The sequence below is a fragment of the Choloepus didactylus genome, chromosome 3 (genome assembly GCF_015220235.1).
Source record: "Choloepus didactylus isolate mChoDid1 chromosome 3, mChoDid1.pri, whole genome shotgun sequence".
Taxonomy (NCBI): Eukaryota; Metazoa; Chordata; class Mammalia; order Pilosa; family Megalonychidae; genus Choloepus; species Choloepus didactylus.
In genome coordinates, this window is record NC_051309.1 from 108,285,298 (window position 1) to 108,309,002 (window position 23,705).

Here is a 23,705-nt window from a genome sequence, read left to right on the forward strand (position 1 = left end):
GGCACAGAACATGAGTTCTCGTCCCTTCCAGATGCTGTCCCTTCCTCCAGGCTTGAAGATGCTGCTGCTGCCTGCCTGAGTGCTGCTTGCCTATGATCTTGCAGCTGAGTCTTCACCTTGTAAGACTTGTGGTCTGGTTGATTTGGTTGGTTCGAGTTCAGTGCTGCTTTCCTGAAAGCTTAGCTCAACTTACCTCTCTCTTGTGCACAAACCCCATGTCTTCCTGGCCTCCAACATTAATGAACCTTCTCAAGCCAAGTCTGGGGATCCTTTTGCAGCTCAACAAACATGGACAGACCTGTCATCTGGATCTTAAGCCAGCTGATTAATGAGCTTCTTCCACCCACTGCCACAACAAGGAAACAAAGAACATTTAGTCTCTATCCCTGCCTATTAGCAACTGATGGCTGCCCTGAAAAGCAAAACTTCAAGGATAATCTGTGTTGCCCTTTTCTGCCAAATTGAACTCTGAAGTGGTGAGATGGCTCTGATCGGGTTGGGAAGGGCAACCTCTGGTTAGACTCTTCGCAGAGACCTCCAAGAAGACGCACTATCAACCTTCTTCTCACAGTATGTCCTCTCTTTCCTAACACTTCATCACGGGCAGAATCCGAGAAAGAAGTCAGGACACCAACTGATTTTTGCTTCGATGTCTCCCTTTTCCTTTTCCTCCTCACAATTCCCTAATACCAGAAGGTCTGCCTTTCCTGCCTTCCTCTGCATCACATCCTCCTCCTATCCTCATGCAGCAAAAGCCTCAGTGCCATGGGCAGAAGGGGTACAGGATTGATCATTGTGTGTGAAATCTGAGTCCTGTCCAGGCTTAAAAAAAATGAAAGCTAAAGGAATTTAGAAAATTCTCTCCCCTACAAGCATGGCATTTAAGATTATTGTCTTACTTCAAAATCCTATTTTAAATATAAGAAATTGAACAAAGAGAATCCTAATTCATATTTTTCTGGTCACCAGTTATATAGAAGTTTCAGGTCAATGGAGAAAGACTTGGATGGTGACAATGCCATAGAGAAATAAGCAATTTTAATCCAGAAGTCCAGCATTGGAACTGGGTGGAAAACTCCACTCTCTTTCAAAACCATTTTTTGGTAAAGCTGAAGGGAATGGTTGTTGAATGGAAATGTGTTATCCTCCTTCTGGGCATATATATTCACTTTAGGAATACATCATTCTATCTGAACTCCATCATTTCCTTGCTGAAGGATTTTCAGTGATAGCATAATTACAGGGTTCCACATGAAAGGTAAACAAAAAGCTCCTGGTCCTTAGGAAACAAGCCCACATAGACATGCATATACATGAATTAAAACCCACAACCATCTGTACTACCCCTGCGTGTTCACCCTGTTTCCACGGCTGCCTGAAAAAAAAAAAAAAAAAAAGAGAAAAGAAAAAAAAAAATTACTCATTTCACGTGGCCATGTTCCATGTAGAATGATACTGCACATTTTAACTTTCTTTCAAAGCCTCTGACAGAAAAGAAATGTGTAAACTTGCATTCATGGGATTAAAAACTATTTGGAATACTATGCAGTGAAGGAAAACAGTCTTAAGACCAGGCAGAGTGCCCAAGTCATTGAGTCAGAGTTTACTTATCTCTTCATATGCCGGTTTTTGCATGGTTGGAATTATCAGCAAAATTTAAAATCAGGGTATGTTTTGACCTTCATAAAACAACTTCCTCAAAAGTATGAAAAAAATATTCAGTAAAGGTTACTCATAAGGTCAGTCTGTAGAACCCTTCTAAAAGCAAATAGATAATTGAAAAGAATACGTGTGTAGGCTTATTGTATAGAACATGAAGTAATATTCAGAAATGGAAATAATTAAAATAATATTTTTTTCTTTCTACCATAAATTTAACTTAAAGATTTGACATCAGCTTCCATGTGCATGTTCTATGAGATCAGAATCATATAATTAGTTTCTCTGAATTTAATGTCAGCATTACATGATATTCCATAAGAAATATCATAGAATTCTAAGTCCTCTGCCTTCTGAAATTCGAGAAGCTCTGTTCTATAAGTCTTTTCTGACTCAAAAATTAGTAGGAGAAATAAAAACAATTCTATTGGGCTCCAAGGTTTTGTTACAAAAATTCTACTGTTGGATGGAACCATTTAATACAAGCTTTTCATTTTTCAAATGCTAAAACCAGAGGTCCTTTGAGGTTATGCAATTTTTCAGTTCACATAGTTAATGAAAGATCTGGAATAGAAACTCTGCATTTTCCAGTGTATCTCACCAGTATAGGAGACTGATAATGATTTATTTACTTCCCTAGGTTACCGCCTCCTTATTTCCAATGACTGAGTTAACCTGTTAGGAGACTAGCCATGCCTTCTACATCAGACCCAACAAAACCAACAACGATTACAAAATATTGGCATAAATTCAGAATGCTACAGTTAGAATAATTTTCCATCTGTACTAGAAGCACATTCTTTCAGTCATAGGATGTACTGACTGGGACATAACAAGGCCAAGGAGGTATGGAAATATTTTATTCCTCTTTTCAGTGCCTTTTTCAGGGTCTGGGATCTAAATGTCATTGAGAAATTTGGCCAGTCTTGAACTGATTGTGAATTATGTCTTTGTCCATTAGTATTATTCTCCTCTTCTTAACTAGATTCTGCAACATAAAGGACTACTTTTCTCCATCCATGCTTTTCATAGAATGCAACATATAGTAAGAAAGGGTTCTGAAGAAAGCATATGGCATCCTGGGATGCTCAGTAACTTAAGGGAAAGGGCTGCAAATGTGGATAGACATAGTAAGAGTTTGGGAACAGTTCAGGTGGAAGTCTAGTCCTAGGACTTCATCATAATTAAAACTTTTTGTGCCTTTAGAGATATTATCAAGAAAGTGAAAAGATAATCTACAGAATGGGATACAATATTCTGAAATCATGTCTGTTAAGGGTTTAATATCGAGAATACATAAAGAATGCCTACACCTGAACAACAGAAAGACCACCAAATTTAAAAATGAGCAAAGGACTTGAATATTATTTCTCCAAAGAAAATTTACAAATGGCCAACAATCCCCTGAAAAGACACTCAACACATTAGCCATTAGGGAAATGCAAATCAGAACCACAATAAGATATCACCTCACACCGACTTGAATCACTATTGTTTTTAAAAAATGGAAAATAGTAAGTGCTCTTGAGGGTACATAGAAATCGGAACTCTTGCACACTATTGGTGGGAATGTAAAATGGTGCAGCCACTGTGGATAACAGTTTGATGGGTCCTCAAAAAGTAAATCATAGAGCTACCATATGATCCAGGAATCCCACTTCTATGCACACCTCTAAAATAATTGAAAGCTGGGACTTGAACAGATATTTTTATATCAATTTTAAGAGCATCACTATTCACAATAGTCAAAGGTGAAAGCATCCCAAATGGCCATCAGCAGATAAATGGAAATACAAAAGATGGTATATTCACACAATGGAATATTATGCAGCCTTAAAAAGGAATGAAGTGATGATACATGCCACTACATCAGTGAACTTTGAAAACACCATGTTGAGTGAAATAAGTTAGACACAAAAGGACAGATACTGTATGACATTCATGTTAAATACATTGATATGCAAAAAGGTAACAGAACATAAAGTACAGTTTACTGGGAGCAGAAGGGAGGTGAAATGGGGAATTAATGAATAATGAGTATAGAGTATCTGTGGTTATGGGAAAATTTGGATAATAGATGCTGTGATGGATAAGTTCATGTGTCTACTTGGACAGGTTTTGGTGTCCCATTGGTAGAGCAAGCATTGGTCTGATTGCTACTGTGAGCACATTTTGTGAACTTAAGTTAGTTGAATCTGTGGCTGATTACATCTATAATCAATTAAGGAGATTACCATCAATAATGAGAGAAGTCTCATCCAATCACTTGAAGACTTCAAAAGGAGAAGTGATGATTTCAGCAGTCAGAGGAGAGACTTTCTGTCTCTACTTCAGCCAGCCAACTTTGGGAAATTCATTAAAAAGCTTCATCAGAGTTCTCAGCTTTTGACCTGCTCTACAGAATTTTGAACTTACCTAAGCCCACAGTCATGAGGGATAGTTCTTATAAAAATCTCACAATTTTCACAGTTATGTCTGGTTGGTTCTATTTCCTAGAGAACCCTGATTAATACAGCTTTGATAATGGTGGTTCTTGAGAAACAGAATCTTAAGAAGGAGATTCTGAATTGGTTCTGGGGTTTTTGGAATTGGTTCTCTAATCTGATTAGATTCAAATGCACTAATGACTCTATTCCCAATAATCAAAAAAGCACTGATAGTACATGGCCTGATTTGGCAATAGAGATATGCAAAATATAACCACTGGATACAGCGACTCAAATGCTTTCAAGAGGCAAAGTGCTGGGTGAGAGTGCTTTTGACTCCTTAACAGAGTTTTTGGACTTCAAAGGTATGATGATGTTGGCTGGTAGTTCCTAAATATGCTGGATACAGTTATAAAGAAAGAGAAGAACTCAAGGCTTCAAATTTGCAACTTTAATTTCCTATGAAGGATGTGAAAGTTTTCTATGTGTTCCCAGAAGGAAAATCTTATTTCATGTAGCTTCAGTCTTGAGATTTTTGAAACCAGACTTAAAGACTTATTTTTCAAGTGGCTGAATTATAACATAAACTAAATTTCCCAACTTTGCAGGGTGTCTGCAATAAAAGTAAGGGCATTGATTGGAATGAATGGGATCCTGAAAACTGGAATAGGGACATATATGTTGATAATGATGGTGGTGGAGGCATTAAAATCCTAGATTCTACTGAATCTTTGCCAGGTAAACCTGTAATGGTCTGCCCTGAGGAAACAGCCTCCTAACCTCCAGTCTACCCTGAGGAACCTGCCATCCAACATAGACCTGAAGATATTAACTCTGCTGTGTATCATAAACCTGTAACTAGGTTTATGATACACAGTCCTTGATCCCCTGATCAAAAAGTCCTTAATCCTGTTTCACCAGATGAAACTGCAATGCAATACCCTGAGGGAATTGGCTTGCAAGACACTTCTAATTTTTCTCATGACCCACCCCCACCACCCCATTTTTCTTCCAGACCTATAATTAGACTGAAGTCCAAACAGGCTCCAAACAGTGAAGTGAAAATATGACCCATAAAGAGGTGCACTATACACCATAAGCAATGATCAAACATTTCAGGGATTATTAGACACTGGCTCAGAAGTGACACTAATTCCAGGAGATCCAAAATATCACTGTGATATGCCAGCAGTGTAGGCTCTTATGGAGGTTAGATAATCAATGGAGTTTTAGCTTAATTCCATCTCACAGAGGTACCAGACCAATGTGGTTACTTTCCCAGTTCTGGAATGCATAATTGGAAAAGACATACTCAGCAATTATTAGTTCCCTAACTTGTGGAAGTGAGGGCAATTATGGTAGGAAAGCCCAAGTTGAGGCCACTATAACTGCCCATACCTAGCAAAATAGTAAACCCAAAGCAATTCTGGCTTCCTGGAGGGATTGCAGATATTTGTGCCACTATCAAGGATTTGAAGGATGCAGGGATGGTGATTCCCAACCCCATTCAACTCTCTTATTTGGCCTGTGAAGAAAACAGACGGATCTTGGAGGATGATAATGGATTACTGTAAATTCAACCAAGTGGTGACTCCAATTGCAGCTGCTATTCCAAATGAGTATCACTGCTTGAATAAATCTACACATCCTATGTTACCTGGTATGCAGCTATTGATCTGTATACTTTTTCTTGATTGCTGTTAGGAAAGATCACCAGAAACAGTTTGCTTTCAACTGGCAAGTCTAGCAAGTCACCTTCACTATCCTACCTTAGCCCTATGTCATGATACAGTTCGCAGGGATCTTGATAATCTCTCCCTACCACAAGACATCACACTGGTTGATTATATTGATGACATCATGTTGATTGGACCTAGTGAACTGAGCAAGAAGTAGCAAATACTCTAGAATTATTAGCAGGTATTGCAAGTCAGAGTGTGGGAGATAAAGCCTACAAAAATTCAAAGGCCTTCCACCTCAGTGGTGTGGGGCATTTCAAGATATTCCTTCTAAGGTGAAGGATAAGCTATTGCATCTGGCCCTTCCTACAATAAAAAAATAGACATGATGCCTAGTTGAGCTCTTTGGATTTTAGAGACAACATTTTCCTCATTTGGGTATGCTATTCTGGCCCATTTACCAAGTGACCTGAAAAGCTTCTAGTTTGGAGTGGAGACTGGAACAAAAGGAGACTGCAATAGGTCCAGGCTCCTCTGTAAGCTGCTTTCCCACTTGGGCCATATGATCCAGCAGATTCAACAGTGCTGTAAACATCAGTGGCAAATAGAGATGCTGCCTGGAGCCTTTGGCAGGCCCCTATAAAAGAATCATAATGCAGAATCTTAGGATTTTGGAGCAAAGCTTTGCCCTGTGTTCCAGTTTGCTAATGCTGCCAGATTGCAAAACACCAGAAATTGGATTGGCTTTTATAAAGGGTTTATTTGGTTGCACAGTTACAGTCTTAAGGCCATAAAGTGTCCAAGGTAATGCATCAGTAATTGGGTACCTTCACTGGAGGATGGCCAATGACGTCCAGAAAACCTCTGTTAGCTGGGAAGGCACATGGCTGGCATCTGCTCCAAGTTCTGCTTTCAAAATGGCTTTCTCCCAGGACATTCCTCTCTAGGCTTCAGCTTCTCTCCAAAATGCCACTCTAGTTGCTCTTGGGGCATTTGTCCTCTCTTAGCTTCTCCGGAACAAAAGTCTGCTTTCAAAGGCTGTGCCCAAAATGTCTCTGTAAACTGCAGTTCCTCTTTCAGCTCCTGTGCATTCTTAAAGCATCCTTCTTGGCTGTAGCAAGCTCGCTCCTCCTGTCTGAGCATATATAGTGCTCTAGTAAACTAATCAAGGCCCATGCTGAATGGGCAGGGCCACCCCTCCATGGTAATTATCCAATCCAAGTTATCACCCACAGTTGGGTGGGTCGCATCTCCATGGAAACACTCAATCAAAGAATTACAATCTAATCAACACTAATACATCCTCCCACACAAGATTGCCTCAAAGATAATGGCATTTTGGGGGACATAATACATCCAAACCAGCACACCATGTTCTGCAGATAACTACTCTCCTTTTAAGAAACATCTTTTGGCCTGCTACTGGGCATCAGTAGAGACTGAATTCTTATCCATGGTGCCCGTTTTGAACTGGGTTTTGTCTGACCTGCCAGGCCATAAAGTTAGGCATGCACAACAGCACTCCATCATAAGATGGAAGTGGTATATATAAGATAGGGCTTAAGCAGGTCCTGAAGGCACAAATAAGTCACATGAGGAAGTGGCCAAATGTTTCTGGTTCCCAAACCTCCACATTACCTTCTCTTTCCCAGCCCACAGCTATGGCCTCTTGGGGCATTCCTTATGATCCACTGACTGAGGAAGAGAAGATTTGGACCTGCTTTGCAGATGGTTCTTCATGATACATATGTACCACCTGAAAGTGGACACCTGCAGTAATATAGCCCTTCTCTGGGACATCCCTGAAGGACAGTCCTCCCAGTGGGCAAAACTCTGAGCAGTGTACCTGGTCATTTTGCTTGGAAAGAGAAATGGTCAGAGGTGCATTTGTATACTGATTCATGGGCTGTTGCTAATGGTTTGGCTGGATGGTCACAGACTTAGAAGGAACATGATTGGAGAACTGGTGACAAGGAAGTCTGGGGAAGAGGAATGTGGATAGACCTTTCTGAGTGAGCAAAAAACATGAAGATAATTGTGTCCCACATGAATGTTCACAAGAGGGTGACTTCAGCAGAGGAAGATATTAATAATCAAATGGATAAGATGACCATTCTGATGTAACATTCAGCCTCTTTCCCAGCCACTCCTGTCATTGCCCAATGGGTTCATGAACTAAGTGACCATGGTGTTAGGAATGGAGGTTATACATGAGTCAGCAACATGGACATCCACTCACCAAGGATGACCAGGCTATAGTCACAGCTGAATGCCCAATGTGCCAGTAGCAGACACCAATACTCAGTCCCCAATATGGAACCATTCCCCAACATGATCAGCCTGCTATCTGGTGGCAGGTTGATTACATTTGACTACTTCCATCATGGAAGGGACAGCAATCTATTCTAACTGGAATAGGCACATACTATGGATATGGATTTGCCTTCCCTGCACACAATGCTTCTGGCAAAATGGCCATCTGTTTACTCATAGAATGCTTTATCCACCATCATGGTATTCCATACAGCATTGTTTCTGATCAAGGAACCCACTTCACAGTAAATGAAGTGTGGGGATGGGCACATACTAATGCAATTCACTAGTCTTATCATGTCTTCCATCATCATGAAGTAGCTGGATTGATAAAATGATGGAATGACCTTTTGAAGACTTAATTACAGTGCCAACTAGGTGGTGATACCTTACAGAGCTGGACAACGTTCTCCAGGAGGCTGTGTATCCTCTTAGTCAGTGTCCACATTATGGTACTATTTCTGCCATAGCCAGGATTCATGGGTCCAGGAATCAAGGGGTAGAAATGGAAGTGACCCTACTCACTATTACATCTAGTGATCCACTAGAAAAAATTTAGCTCCCTGTCCCTGCAACCTTCAGCTCTCCTGTTCTACAGGTCTTGTTCCAAAAGGAGGAGTGCATCCACCAGGGGACACAACAATGATTCTATTGAACCGGAAATTAAGACTGCCATTTGGCCACTTTTGGCTCCTCTTTCCTCTGAAACAACAGGCAAAGAAGGGAATTACTGTACTGGCTGGTGTAATTGATCCTGACTATGAAGAGGAAATAGGACTGCAACTACACAATGGAGGTAAAGAAGAGTTTGCCTAGAATACAGGAGATCCCCTAAGGTGTCTCTTATTACTACTATGCACTGTGATGAAGTCAATGGGAAACTGCAACAACCAAATTCAGGCAGTACTACCAATGGCCCAGAAACTTCAGTAATGAAGGTTTGTGTCACTCCTCCCAGCAAAGAACCACTGAGCCAGCTGAGGTGCTTGCTGAGAGGAAAGGAAACATGGAATGGGTAGTGGAAGAAGGTAGTTATAAATACAAGCTATGACCATGTGACCATTTACAGAAATGAGGAATGTAATGGTTATGAGTATGTTTGCATATATACATAAAACAAATATCTTTTTCTTCCTTATTTTATTCTTTTATCATATGATGTAAGTTGTATTAACTTCATTTCATAGTATTTAAGTTATAGGATATTAAGTTTAAGAGTGAATATTACCCAAGGACTTACACCCTATTCTGGGGAGAATTACTACATTTCCAGTTGTATGCAGGACATTTGAGTATTGTTAGGTGAAAATATGACTGTTACTGTTTTTATTTAGACATTAAGAGTGGTTTGAGGAGACATATATAGCTGTGAAATTGACGAGGGATGGATTTTGATGGTTAAGTTGTTATGTCTACTTGGCTAGGTTTTGATGTCCAGTTGTTTGGTCAAGCAAGCACTGACCTGACTGTTACTGTGAGCACATTTTGTGGACTTAAATCGTCAGTAAGTTCATCACATCTATGGCTGATTATATCTACAATCAACTGAGGAGATTGCCTTCTACAATGAGAGGTTTCATCCAATCAGCTGAAGGTTTTAAAAAGGAGAAGTGATGATTTCAGTGGTCAGAAAAAAGAATTTCCATCTCTACTTCAGCCAGCCAACTTTGGGGAATTTATTGAAAACCTTCATTGGAGTTCTCAGCTTGTGGTCTGCCCTACAGAATTTGGACTTGTGCATCCCTACGGTCATGTGAGACAATTCTAATAAAAATTTCACAATATTTACAGACATCTCCTATTGGTTCTATTTTGTTAGAGTACCCTGAGTAACACTGATGGTGATGAGGGTAGCCCAACATCAAGAATGTGATTAACCGCACCAGATCATGTGCTTGGCAGTGATTGAGATGGCAAAGTTTATGTTCTAAAAAAAAGAAAACTAAAGAAACTAAAGAAATAATTACAACTAAATGCAATACATGGTCCTGGATTGTATATAACAGTGGAAGAAAGACTCAGAAGGATGTTATGGGAACATATGAAAATATTGGAATACAGACTGCAAGCTTCATATCAATATTCAAGTTCTTGAACTTGATAACTGTACTTAAGGTGGTCACATGAGTAAATATCTTTGTTCTTAGGAAATACACATAGAAATATTATGTGACCAAGGAGCATGATGTATACAATCTATTCTGTTTAGAAAATTGGCAGCTAGTTAGCTAGATGACAACTGAAGAAATAACTATCTACTTAGCTACCTACTTAGATGATTTGATGGACAGAATGGTACAGAAAATGTGGCCAAATGTAAAATTGGTGGATTTTTGTATCTTGGAGGGGGTATGTAGCAGTTCTCTGTATGGGGGTTCTATTATTTTTCTGCTATGTGAATTTGAATATTTCAAAATATAATGTTTAAGGAAAAACTGTGCTAGAACTTGTGCACATTAATTAATCTTCAACTTTAGCTACAAGAGGAACTCCCCAACGTATGAATGGGAAAAAAGACTCTTCCACTCATCCTATTTTTGACAACCCAAAATTTAAGAAAAAATAACTTTATTGATGAACATATTAAAATTTTAGAAAGCAGTATCTTCAGTGATCTTCACCAAGGGTACAAATGGTATGGCCTACATGAAATGGGCACTTTAATTCAGTGGGCTAAGGTGAAGGTTGAGATTCGAGTGGAATCCAAGTAAAAGGGAAATTTATATAACAAATTAGAGGAATAATATTGTGAAGGTTAGGTTCATGTGTCAACTTGGCCAGGTAATGATGTCCAGTTGTCTGTTCAAGCAAGCACTGTCCTGATTGTTACTGTGAGCACATTTTGTGGACTTAAATCACCAGTAAATTGATGGAATCTATGGCTAATTATATCTACAATCAACTAAGGAGAATGTCTTCAGCAATGAGAGATGTTTACTCCAATCATTTGAAGGCTTTAAAAGGAGAAGTGGTGACTTCAGCAGTCAGAAGAGAGAAATTTCATTTCCACTTCAGCCAACCAACAAGAGAATTCATTGAAAACCTTCATTGGAGTTGCCAACTTGCAGCCTGCCCTTCTGAATTTGGACTCATGCATCTCCGCAGTTGTGTGAGGCACTTTCACAAAATCGCATATTTACAGATATCTCCTGTTGGTTCTGTTTCCCTAGAGGACCCTGACAAAGAAAATATTTAAAAAACCTTTTTAAAAAACACCTCAAAATGGAAGTAGTAAAGACAAGAATTGACACTACTGAAAATTCAGCAATGTAGAAGACAAAATTGAGATACTCATCAAAAGATCTGCAAGTGAGTAAAAAAGAACCCAGACACTTCTAAACAAAATAAAGATTATAAATAAAATAGGTGATGACAACATTATTCATTCATTCAATTTATGTTATTGGAGTACCTCTTATGTTTTAGGTATATTGCAGGGCAAAAAATCAAGATGGTCACATAAATATCATTCAGATCTGAGTTCAAGGAAAAGAAGTATGAGACCTGAAAAGATTAGTGAATTTGAAAACAACAGAAAGTGTCCAAAATTAAACACAGAATAAAAAATGAAGAAAACATTAGTGAGTGGTGGGACAACTTCAAGAGGCATGATATATGTGTAATTGTAGTCTTGGGAAAAAATAGGGGGAGGAAAAGAAAATATATTTGAAGAAATAATGGAAATAATGATTATAATTTTCCATACTTGATGAAAACTATGAAGCCACAATTCCAAGAAGCTCCATGAACCAAAAGCATAAGAAACATGAAGACTATTACAGCAAGGCACATGATCAGCACATTGTTCAATATCAGTGATAAAGAAAAGACTTGTTATGTGCAGAAAAACAAAGATAAACAAGACAGCAGATTTCTTTTTGGAAACAATGCCAGACAGAAGAGACTGGAATAACAACTTTAAAGCCTTGAAGGAAAACACCTGTCAATCTAGAATTCTGTAAGCTGTGAAAATATTTTTCAAAAACATCAGCAAAATAAAGACTATTTTCAGCATGCCAAGGCTGAAAGAATTCAGCACCATCAGACCTGCGGTACAGGAGATATTAAAGGATACACATTAGGTACAAGGAAACTCTATAATAAAAGAAAAAAAAAAAGGATCAGTGGTTATTCTTAAAGGGCACAAGGAAATATTTTGGAGGTAACGGATATGTTTACCTTATTCATTGTTATATATGTAGTGATCTAATTATACACTTTACATGTAGTTCATCGTATGTTACTTATAATTCAGGAGACTTTTCAAAAAGTCTGCATTCACATTAAGAGTTTACTCTAGGGGGTTTCTTGGCTGCTTGACAGAATGTAGTGAATGAAAGGAAGGAGCCCAAAACTGCACAGATTTGGGGAGTTTAGGAAAGTGCCTGATTTGTGTTATCGGAGGGGCCCTGGGATCGTCTTTATATTTGGTCACGTCTAAGATTTGATATGCCTTTAGGTAATACACATCTCTTCAGAGTGAGATATTTGATGGCAGCGGTGTTTAGCAGCTTGTTTGGGGTCAGGCTCTGGAGTGGACGCCCCTAGCTGAGGGGACCTCTGGGCAGACAGAGACCTACGGAAGATGGTGGCCATGGCTGCTGGGTCAAGTGGGTGGTTTCGGCCAGCGTTTGGACTGAGGTTACTGGTAGACGGTGCATCAAGCGGTATCTGCCTTTGGGGCAAAGTTTTCATCGGAAGCATGCAGAGAGTTAGGCTTCTCCAGCAACTTGCTCTGCAGCTCTTGTGATCTTCTTGGACAGTTTAACCTGCTTCAGCTGGATCCTGACTGCAGAGGATGCTGTCAGGAAGAAGCACAATTTGAAACCAAAAAGCTGTATGCAGGAGCTATTCTTGAAGTCTATGATAAACCCAACTATTCAGAGGACTACAAATCAAGTATGTTCGCGGTTCAGACCCTGTACTAAGGCTTTTGGACGACAATGGGAACATTGCTGAAGAAGTGAGCATCCTCAAATGGAACACAGTGTAGAATTCCTGAGTAAAAAGTTGGAATGCTTATAAATCTTGCTTAAATTTTCTCCTATCCTTTTGTTATCTTATCAAATGAAATACTGCAGCATCTAGAAGATAATTTAGTTTTTGCTTTCTTCCATTGATCAATCTTTTACTGTGAGGCATTGAACCTCTAATTAGAAGTTGAAATGGCAGCACAGCCCATGATATCTAATGAGTTGGCAAGCTTAACAAATCCCATTTTTTTAATAAATTTCCATCCTCCTTTATTTATTGATACCACTAACAAAATGTTTTGTAACAGACTTGTAGTTAATTATGCAAATGATAGTTTGTGATAATTGGACCAGTTTTACAAGCAACGGATTTTTAAATTAGAGAGGTTAATAAGGGAGATGATTACTATGCCTCATGTGCTGTATGCTCTTTGAAAGTAATGACAAAACTACAAAGCAAATAAGACATACTGAGTCTCAACAGATTGCCCCTTGGTCTTTCACATTTTTGTATTACCCAGCTTTCTTTTTAATAGAAATGTTTTTTATGGTTTATAATGAATACTGCATAAAAACTGTAGTTTCATTATCGCAAAACAGAGTCAGAATCTGCACTGAGAGTGAAGCATTCACAAAGATTTGCACTAATGAAGACTACACAGAAAATCTTTCTAAGGGTTTATGTGGATCTGATATTTGGCAAATTTTTGTGTTTTACACTTTTTCAGGGAAAGGAATTTAAAAAGGATCATTTATAAGACCAAAATATAAATTAAAAGTTTCAAAAATTAAAAAAAAAGAGTTTAATACAGGGAAATCTACTTGATTACTTCTCCAAAAATCACCAGTTTAGCTTTAGCTTACTGTATTCAGCTGTGTTCACAGTCCTATAACATAGCAAAGAAAAAATTTCAGGTTGCAGTAAGGGACACCTTTGATTAAATGCATTGATTCATAAAGTCATCTTTTTAAAAATTATAAAATTAAACATAACAAAGACAATCTTCCCTACATCCTTTATAAAAGAAATAAACTTACTTATTTTTCCATATAAGCTAATGTTTAAAATTTCTCTGGGAGAGAAAGTACTTTGCAGAGACAAAAATGACTAATATAAGACACAATCTAAGAGCAGCTCTTAAATGGGTAGATGGAAGTGAGAGAGTGAAAAGCTAAAGGCAGAGTGCTTGTATGTTCTAAATTTCCTAGGACACTACTGGCTTGTGCCTTTTTTCCTCGGCATAATTATTAATAATGCTGTCTTTCATTCTTAAAATTGTACCAGTGTGGAAAATAGATTACATGAGCACCTACCTATGGAGGCTGACATAGGAGATGGGAGACTCAAGAAATGGGGAGGAAGCAGGAGTATGTGGGGAACACACAGGTCAAAGTCTTCTGCAACTCAGAGTTGCCTAAATCTCCTGCTTCCATATCAGTTAGTTAAGTTGGAATATAAATTTCGGTCCGTGTAGAGGTTAGCTGCAACACAATGGGAAATCAAAGCCATAATGCATGAGGAAAATAGCTTGTTACTTACAGGCTCCAAAGGGAGAAGTGTGCCATATTCAGCTCAGGTGGCTCAACCAGCAGGTGGGGAGCAACATGCAGAGCTAGAGGGACCTGTGGGCTTGTGCCTTTATTGTGGTTGGTCCAAAGGTGGAAGTTAGTAGATTTCCTGCAGGATTCAAAAATTGATTAGTTTAAAGCACATGCACACTAATAGGGAAAGGGACCAGTATCAGAGGATGTGTTGATGGTTTAGCTTACTATTTGGGATTTGGGTGAGGATTTGGGTGAGGTATGTAGGTGGTGTGGGTGGTACCCACAAATATGAGATTTGGGCTTTGGGAGAGTCTATGCCCCATGACTGGAAAGCTGCTCATTAATTAGGCCAAAGGTCAGTATTGAAGCAAGTGGCTTAGCCCAATGAAAATGGATGCTGAGGCAGCCTACAAAACATCTTGATTAGTTACAAGACCATCAATCAAGAGGCAGAATGAATTATTGGTGGGAATGGTATTAACCACCACTATGTCTCATGACTTGGAGGAAACCAGCCTCTTGTGAAGGCAAACTAAGCCCATTCATTCAAAGAAGCAGATAGAAACAGTAAAGAGGGACACTACTCTGAGTCTAAGCTCAGTTCTTGGCTTTAGTTGGTACTGAGATCCAAGTGCTTTCCTGCTGTGTTCTTTGTTAGGTGGTTCGTCCTTCCTTGCATTCCATAAGTTAAAAAATTCATAATTTGTCATAGGCATCTGTTATTATTGAATCTGGAGCATTCCATTATTACAGCTTTTTAAATTACATCCCCTTCATTTGGGGAATTACTCCTCCCTGATTCCATGTTTTCCAATGGAGCGGCCTCTGCAACACCCTGGCCGTGGGGGTGAGCCCATGACCAAGACCTGGCCAATCATCAGTCACATCCTTCTTTCCAAAAAAAATGGCCCAAGGAATGGGCACATGACCTAAGACAGGCTTGTTTGATTTTTTTAAACAAAGCTTCCTAGAGAGGGAAGTTCTCTTTCCTTTGGAGAGATAGCATGAAACTTGAGCTCTCTATATTCTAATCACCCACTCAACAGGAAAAGTATGTTTGCAGTGGAAGGAAATGCCAACAACCCATGGAGATTTGGTAAACAGAGACTGAGCATGGATTTTTACTTGCAACTGGGAGACCTCACTATCTCAATAGATCACCAGAAGGTAGTTATTGTTATGTTCCTCTTTTACACAGAGGTCATTGAAGGTGAGAGAGATTAAGTAACTTTTCCAAAGGTTAGTGTGGTAGATTGAATTATGTATCCCAACAAAGACATGATTTTATTCTTAATTCTCATTCCTGTGAGTGTGAATCCACATGTAAATAGGAACTTTAGAAAATTATATTTTTAGTTAAGTTGTGGCCCAACTGAATCAGGGTAAGCTTTAATCATTATTTCTGGGGTTTTTATAAGTAGATGAAATTTGGGCATAATAAGTCAGAGGAGATAAAGCTCCACAGGAGAAGCCAGATGTCAGGGAAAACCAGAACAGATACAAGGAATGAGATTGCCATGTAACAGGAGGCAGAGATGCAAGCCAAGGAACTCAAGACGATTGCTGCAAGCCAGCATCAGAATGCTACAGACTCTGGGAAGAAAGCATGATCTTCCTAACACCTTGATCATGGATTCCGAGCCTCCAAAACAATAAACCAATAAATTCCTGTTATTAAGCCAACCCATTGTATGATATATGTCATAGCAGTCTGGCAAAATAACACAATTAGTGGTAGAATAGGAATTTGAATTACAAAACCCATAGTCTTCCCACCTTACCACTTTCCTACCCACAGCAAGTTCATTCTAGATGAACAAATAGAGTGTGTAATATGTACTGGGCATTGTTGTAGGAAAATTTCGTGCATTTGCACAACTTACACTCTAGTGAAATTTACTCATTGTTCATTTTATAAACAAAATAAGTAATTTGCATGGTAAGTTAGGCAATGATAAGTGCTAAAAGAAAAATAAAGCAGGGAAGGAGCACAGAGTTTCTTTAGATGGGATGTATATACAATTTAAAAGAGGGTGATCAGGGAAGGTCTCAGAGCATGCTGTTTTAGCTTAGACTTGATGGAGCTGAGGGAGTGAGACATAGAGCTGTTTGCGGAAGATGATTCCAGGTAAAGGGTACAGCAAAGAGTAGAAGTCTGCCTGGCAGGCTCCAGGGTTAGCAAAGAGACTGGTGTGGACAGGGCACGCTGAACAAGGGGGATCATGAAAGCGTATGAGGTTAGAGAAGTAATGGGGAGCAAGCTTACTTTAGTGTTGACACTAAAAAGATTTTAACTTTTATTCTAAATGAGATAGAAAACCACAGGAAAGTTTTGTGCAGATGGAGGAACTGACAGATATTTTGACAGGTTTATTCTATTGTTTGGTTGAGAAAAGACTATGGGTGTGTGTTTGGGGTTGTTGGGGAGACAAGAGTAAAAGCAAGAGAGGAGTTTAAATAGAATTTTAAACATGAAACAATTTGAGACCATGACAATCGAGATGATTGTCTGTGATGGAAACTCAGAGGTAGGAAAGACAGGTGTTAACTGGAATCTTTATATAGAAGAATAGAGGGACTTTGGGGAAAGAGTGAGTTCTGACTCTGCAAAGAGAAAGGGAAGATGGTGGAGACAGAGGAGCTAGGAGAGGTGATAGGGGCACAAATAAGTTTCTGCAGGTTATAATCTTCACTACCATCCATTGAGTTCCCACTCTGTGTCAGGTACACTGCAAAGCACTTCACAGACATACTCTCTAATGTATTGGCCCCACAATTAGTTATTATCACCTCTATTTTACAGAAGAGGAAATTGGGACTCTCTAAGGTTAAGTAGGTATTGAAAAAAGTAGAAAACATAAAGACTTAAAATTCCTATTAATAGTAGCAAAACATTAAAATGCCTGATGGTCAAAATTTTTAAACTCAAATACCTGGACATTCTGCTAATTTCTAGATGTATTTTCTACTTCAGACAGAGGAGAACTCACAGGACATAGTCTTTGCTGGGCATCCAAAAGCAGTGCTGGGAGGTTTTGTGGTCTTTATGTACTGCTCTCCTTAAGCAAATTCAAGAAGTCATGAAGAAACTGGGATGTTCACTTGAGAGAGAAGGGCTTGGATGGAACTGGGGGAAATCGCCAGCTATTCCCAACCATCTGAAGAAGTGCTGGAATGTGGATAAATAGTCACATCTGTTCTCTGGGGCATATAAGGTAGGTAAAGCCTATCTCTGCAGCCAGGGCAAAAGCTAGGAGTTAGAAGGAGGCAGAGTTCAGCCTGACATGATGAACAACTTCTCTAGACTGACTCTTGTGCAATAGAACACATTTGTTCACATAGTGAGGATTTCCCAGGCTTGGAGATATCCTTGTATTGATTATAAAACTCCTTGGCAGATCACAGTGGAGAGAATTCAACACCATATGGGAGAGGTTGTCACGCTAGATGACTGCTAAAGCCCTTCCAATCCAAAGATGAACACCCTCTGGCTATTGGCAGACACACATTGTTCCCTGACCTTTCCACAGCAAGCAGCAGAGGTCAGTTCCTTCCGTTATATAACTTAATAATGAAAAGACACTTATGCTGCTAGAAAATGGAGTGTCCAGATGAAAGGAATAGAAGACATCACACTAAAAAAAGACCATGTGTTCCTATCCCCTCCCTGAGCCAATCCACTTATGACTTTATTTTCCACACTCTTCACATATAAAATAGGAGGGTTGAAATTGAAGACATTTTTGATCATTTCCAGCTCTCACAGATTATAACTATATCATGTTTTCTTTAGCAGAATCCTTTCTTCTGCTCACCACATATTATCAGTTCAGTTTGCTACCGATAAAAATCTGTGCTTTCCAGTCTTTTGCATTTGGTAGACTTGTGATGTAAAAGGTGGGTAGTCCAATACTTTGCATGTAAATGATGCCACAGAGGAGGCTCAGGACAAGTGGAATGTAACTTGGGAGTATCAGGGGATGTAGAGATGAGAGAAAGAGTGTGACAAAGATTTTTCTCTCAGATAAACTGAGGTCACAAAGAGGGTTGTCTTGTCTAAACCAAGTGTGAGGATGAAATTAAGCATTCATGTCAACATCACTGATTTCTTGTTTTCTTGTTTTCCTCTCATTGAGAAAAAACAGTACTTAAGAAGGCTTTAATTAAGCTCACAGGATGTATGTGAAAACTATTTCACCCCTCAGTGACTCACCTGAAGCTGAGCCTGTGCTCCAGTTGAGTACACAATTATATTGGAGATATCATAAAATCCACAAAACTCTGACGGTGGGGAGATTAAAACAGAAGTGCCCTCTTTCTTAAAACTCCTCCTTGTCCACAGTAAGCCTCCTCTTGACTTCTCTGCTCTCCTTTCGCCTCTCAGTAAAACTGTTGCCTGGCTCTAACTTTTGGATTCAGAGAGTCTAATAGTCCACTGATGCCACTGAGAGTCTAATTATCCTCCCTAATTTTACTTCCCACCATTACCCCAGAAGGCAGATGGTCATGGGATCATCCCTATTTTAGAGACAGGAAACTGAGTGTCACTCGTAAGGAAGATAATGACTCTGACCTTCCCTTTTATTCTTGGAAACTCCACGTGTCTACTGCCCTACCCATTCCACCAGTTCTGTGTATGTGAAAGTATCAGAGTTGCTAATGATGGAAGCTCAACTCTAAGATGATGGAATCTCAGGCAGAGAAACTCTACTCTAGGACGTCACCTATGAGAGGATCCTAGAAGCTCACAAGGAAATCCTGAGGCACTTATCAGAGATTTAAACAGGAGTTGTATTGAGCCTCAGGGACAGCCTCTAACTCAGGTCTTCCTAGGTCTTTGGTCAGCAGAAAGGGGATCTCCAAGGAGATCTCAAGTGAGGAGGCACCAGGTTACTCCTTAGGTGCAGTAACCAAGGGCAGTGTATTATGAGATCTCCTACTACAGAGTTTTGTGTTTGGGAGGTTCTGACTCCCCACACCTCATGACTCTAGGGAGAAGATATATGGAGATGGAGTAGAAGCCCTGATGCACCAAAAAGCTTCTTTGAATTACATATTCTTGAGGTCATGTAGTCTGAGATATGTGGGATGAGACTAGGAATACCTCACAGGTAGAACTAGAGTAGGGATTCTTTGAAATGTTTATATACCCTAAAGTGTCTGTTTAGGACCTGAGGACTCCATGGGCCCCATCCCAAGCATATAACAAGACATTCATGTGATATTTGGTACTTGACCCACCATTACTATGTGTGCCTCAAGTGAACATCTGATGGCCGGGTGGAAAAAATAAGCTGGGCTGGCCAATGTATTTTACCAGGCCCCAGACACTAAAGGTAGTAAATTCACTCTTACTTTAGTTCACTGGGGATTGAGAATACTAGGTTCTTCTACACTCCCTGATGTCATTTTCCAGAGCACTGTTGATCAGTCCTCATCCCCATTCATGCAATGAGGTAGAATGTCAGAAGGTCTGGCCTTCCTGACCCTCTCTGACATGGCAGAGGGGCACCAAAATTAGAACCATCCAAAGGCACAGAAGCCGATAGAAACGGTCCTTCACCCTAACAGAGTTGTGGGCATATCTCCTGCATGGCCATTATCGTCTCAGAAGGGCATTGCCTCCCTCAATCCCAACTTGCCCACCTCCCAGAGACTCTTCTCATGTAGCCATGCCCAACAGGGCAAGGAGGTAAGCTCTTTTGCAGTACACAGTGTTGTACCAAAAAAAGCAAGTTCTCATTAGATCTCTATTACAGCCCATTTTTACCTTTAGGTAAGCAGCTGAAGTCATAAAGAACTTAAGACACCCATAACTACATACAATCAGCATCCATCACTCTTCCACTCTAGCCAAGCAAAGACCATTGGCACACTTGAGCCCAGTGCCAAGTCACACCATTGCAGCTACTTCTTAAGCACTCCTTTCACTACTCCTCAACTTTAACATGATTTCTGTTCTATAAAGGTATAAGGAAATTGACAACAAGATATTCTTAGATCCCACATTCCACTCTCCACCGGAGAGAGTACCTATCCTACAGGGGAGACCCCTCTTTCTAAAGATCTTTGGCTAAAGACTTTGATTCTCACTTTGGGAATGCTTATTAAAATGGAGCAAAATTTGTCCTGGTGCCTTTCACCATGTTTCTGAGCTTTCAGTAGATGAAAGCCTGGCTAATCATACAAAGGATTAACTATACTCTGTAACCTAATGCTGAGCCTGTAATAGCTTTAAAACTGATAAGTGAGGCGGGGCAAGATGGGAGACTGGTGAGCTGTATGTTTTAGTTACTCCTCCAGGAAAGTAGGTAGAAAGCCAGGAACTGCGTGGACTGGACACCACAGAGCAATCTGACTTTGGGCATACTTCATACAACACTCATGAAAATGTGGAACTGCTGAGATCAGCGAAATCTGTAAGTTTTTGCGGCCAGGGGACCCGCGCCCCTCCCTGCCAGGCTCAGTCCAGGGGGAGGAGGGGCTGTCAGCTCCGGGAAGGAGAAGGGAGAACTGCAGTGGCAGCCCTTATCGGAAACTCATTCTACTGATTCAAACTCCAACCATAGATAGACTGAGACCAGACACCAGAGAATCTGAGAGCAGCCAGCCCAGCAGAGAGGAGACAGGCATAGAAAAAAAACAACACGAAAAACTCCAAAATAAAAGCGGAGGATTTTTGGAGTTCTGGTGAACATAGAAAGGGGAAGGGCCCTGAGGCGCATATGCAAATCCTGAAGAAAAGCTGATCTCTCTGCCCTGTGGACCTTTCCTTAATGTCCCTGGTTGCTTTGTCTCTTAGCATTTCAATAACCCATTAGATCTCTGAGGAGGGCCCGTTTTTTTTTTTTTTTATTGTTGTTGTTGTTGTTTTTTTAATCCTTTTTTCTTTTTCTAAAACAATTACTCTAAGAAGCCCAATACAGAAAGCTTCAAAGACTTGCTATTTGGGCAGGTCAAGTCAAGAGCAGAACTAGGAGAGCTCTGAGACAAAACGCAATAATCCAGTGGCTGAGAAAATTCACTAAACACCACAACTTCCCAAGAAAAGGGGGGTGTCCGCTCACAACCATCATTCTGGTGGACAGGAAACACTCCTGCCCATCACCAGCCCCATAGCCCAGAACTGCCCCAGACGACCCAGTGTGACAGAAGTGCTTCAAATAACAGGCACACACCACAAAACTGGGCGTGGACATTAGCCTTCCCTGCAACCTCAGCTGATTGTCCCAGAGCTGGGAAGGTAGAGCAGTGTGAATTAACAAAGCCCCATTCAGCCATCATTTCAGCAGACTGGGAGCCTCCCTACACAGCCCAGCAGCCCAGAACTGCCCTGGGGGGACGGCACTCACCTGTGACATAGCACAGTCATCCCTCAACAGAGGACCCAGGGTGCACGGCCTGGAAGAGGGGACCACTTGCAAGTCTCAGGAGCCATACGCCAATACCAAGGACTTGTGGGTCAGTGGCAGAGACAAACTGTGGCAGGACTGAACTGAAGGATTAGACTATTGCAGCAGCTTTAAAACTCTAGGATCACCAGGGAGATTTCATTGTTAGAGCCCCCCCCTCCCTGACTGCCCAGAAACATGCCCCATATACAGGGCAGGCAACACCAACTACACACGCAAGCTTGGTACACCAATTGGACCCCACAAGACTCACTCCCCCACTCACCAAAAAGGCTAAGCAGGAGAGAACTGGCATGTGGAGGACAGGTGGCTCGTGGACGCCACCTGCTGGTTAGTTAGAGAAAGTGTACTCCACGAAGCTGTAGATCTGATAAATTAGAGATAAGGACTTCAATAGGTCTACAAATCCTAAAAGAACCCTATCAAGTTCAGCAAATGCCACGAGGCCAAAAACAACAGAAAATTATAAAGCATATGAAAAAACCAGACGATATGGATAACCCAAGCCCAAGCACCCAAATCAAAAGACCAGAAGAGACACAGCACCTAGAGCAGCTACTCAAAGAACTAAAGATGAACAATGAGACCATAGTACGGGAGATAAAGGAAACCAAGAAGACCCTAGAAGAGCATAAAGAAGACATTGCAAGACTAAATAAAAAAATGGATGATCTTATGGAAATTAAAGAAACTGTTGACCAAATTAAAAAGATTCTGGACACTCATAGTACAAGACTAGAGGAAGTTGAACAACGAATCAGTGACCTCGAAGATGACAGAATGGAAAATGAAAGCATAAAAGAAAGAATGGGGAAAAAATTGAAAAAATCAAAATGGACCTCAGGGATATGATAGATAATATGAAACGTCCAAATATAAGACTCATTGGTGTCCCAGAAGGGGAAGAAAAGGGTAAAGTTCTAGGAAGAGTATTCAAAGAAATTGTTGGGGAAAACTTCCCAAATCTTCTAAACAAGATAAATACACAAATCATAAATGCTCAGCGAACTCCAAATAGAATAAATCCAAATAAACCCACTCCGAGACATATACTGATCACACTATCAAACACAGAAGAGAAGGACCAAGTTCTGAAAGCAGCAAGAGAAAACCAATTCACCACATACAAAGGAAACAGCATAAGACTAAGTAGTGACTACTCAGCAGCCACCATGGAGGCAAGAAGGCAGTGGCACGATATATTTAAAATTCTGAGTGAGAAAAATTTCCAGCCAAGAATACTTTATCCAGCAAAGCTCTCCTTCAGATTTGAGGGAGAGCTTAAATTTTTCACAGACAAACAAACGCTGAGAGAATTTGCTAACAAGAGACCTGCCCTACTGGAGATACTCAAGGGAGCCCTACAGACAGAGAAACAAAGACAGGACAGAGAGACTTGGAGAAAGGTTCAGTACTAAAGAGATTCGGTATGGGTACAATAAAGGATATTAATAGACAGAGGGGAAAAATATGACAAACATAAACCAAAGGATAAGATGGCTGATTCAAGACATGCCTTCACGGTTATAACGTTGAATGTAAATGGATTAAACTCCCCAATTAAAAGATATAGATTCGCAGAATGGATCAAAAAAAATGAACCATCAATATGTTGCATACAAGAGACTCATCTTAGACACAGGGACACAAAGAAACTGAAAGTGAAAGGATGGAAAAAACTATTTCATGCAAGCTACA

General features: G+C 40.1%; 1 protein-coding gene and 1 pseudogene across 1 annotated transcript in view; both read left to right on the forward strand.

Annotated features, from left to right (window-relative positions):
- The first annotated feature begins 2,431 nt into the window (after positions 1–2,431).
- C3H4orf17 (chromosome 3 C4orf17 homolog) overlaps positions 2,432–23,705 on the forward strand; it is a 205,483-nt gene continuing 184,209 nt past the window's right edge. Inside the window, exon 1 of the mRNA XM_037830316.1 lies at positions 2,432–2,505. The gene's annotated coding sequence lies outside the window, so the exon portion shown is untranslated. The remainder of the gene's footprint in view (positions 2,506–23,705) is intronic.
- Positions 12,648–13,036, forward strand: LOC119529691 (annotated as a pseudogene).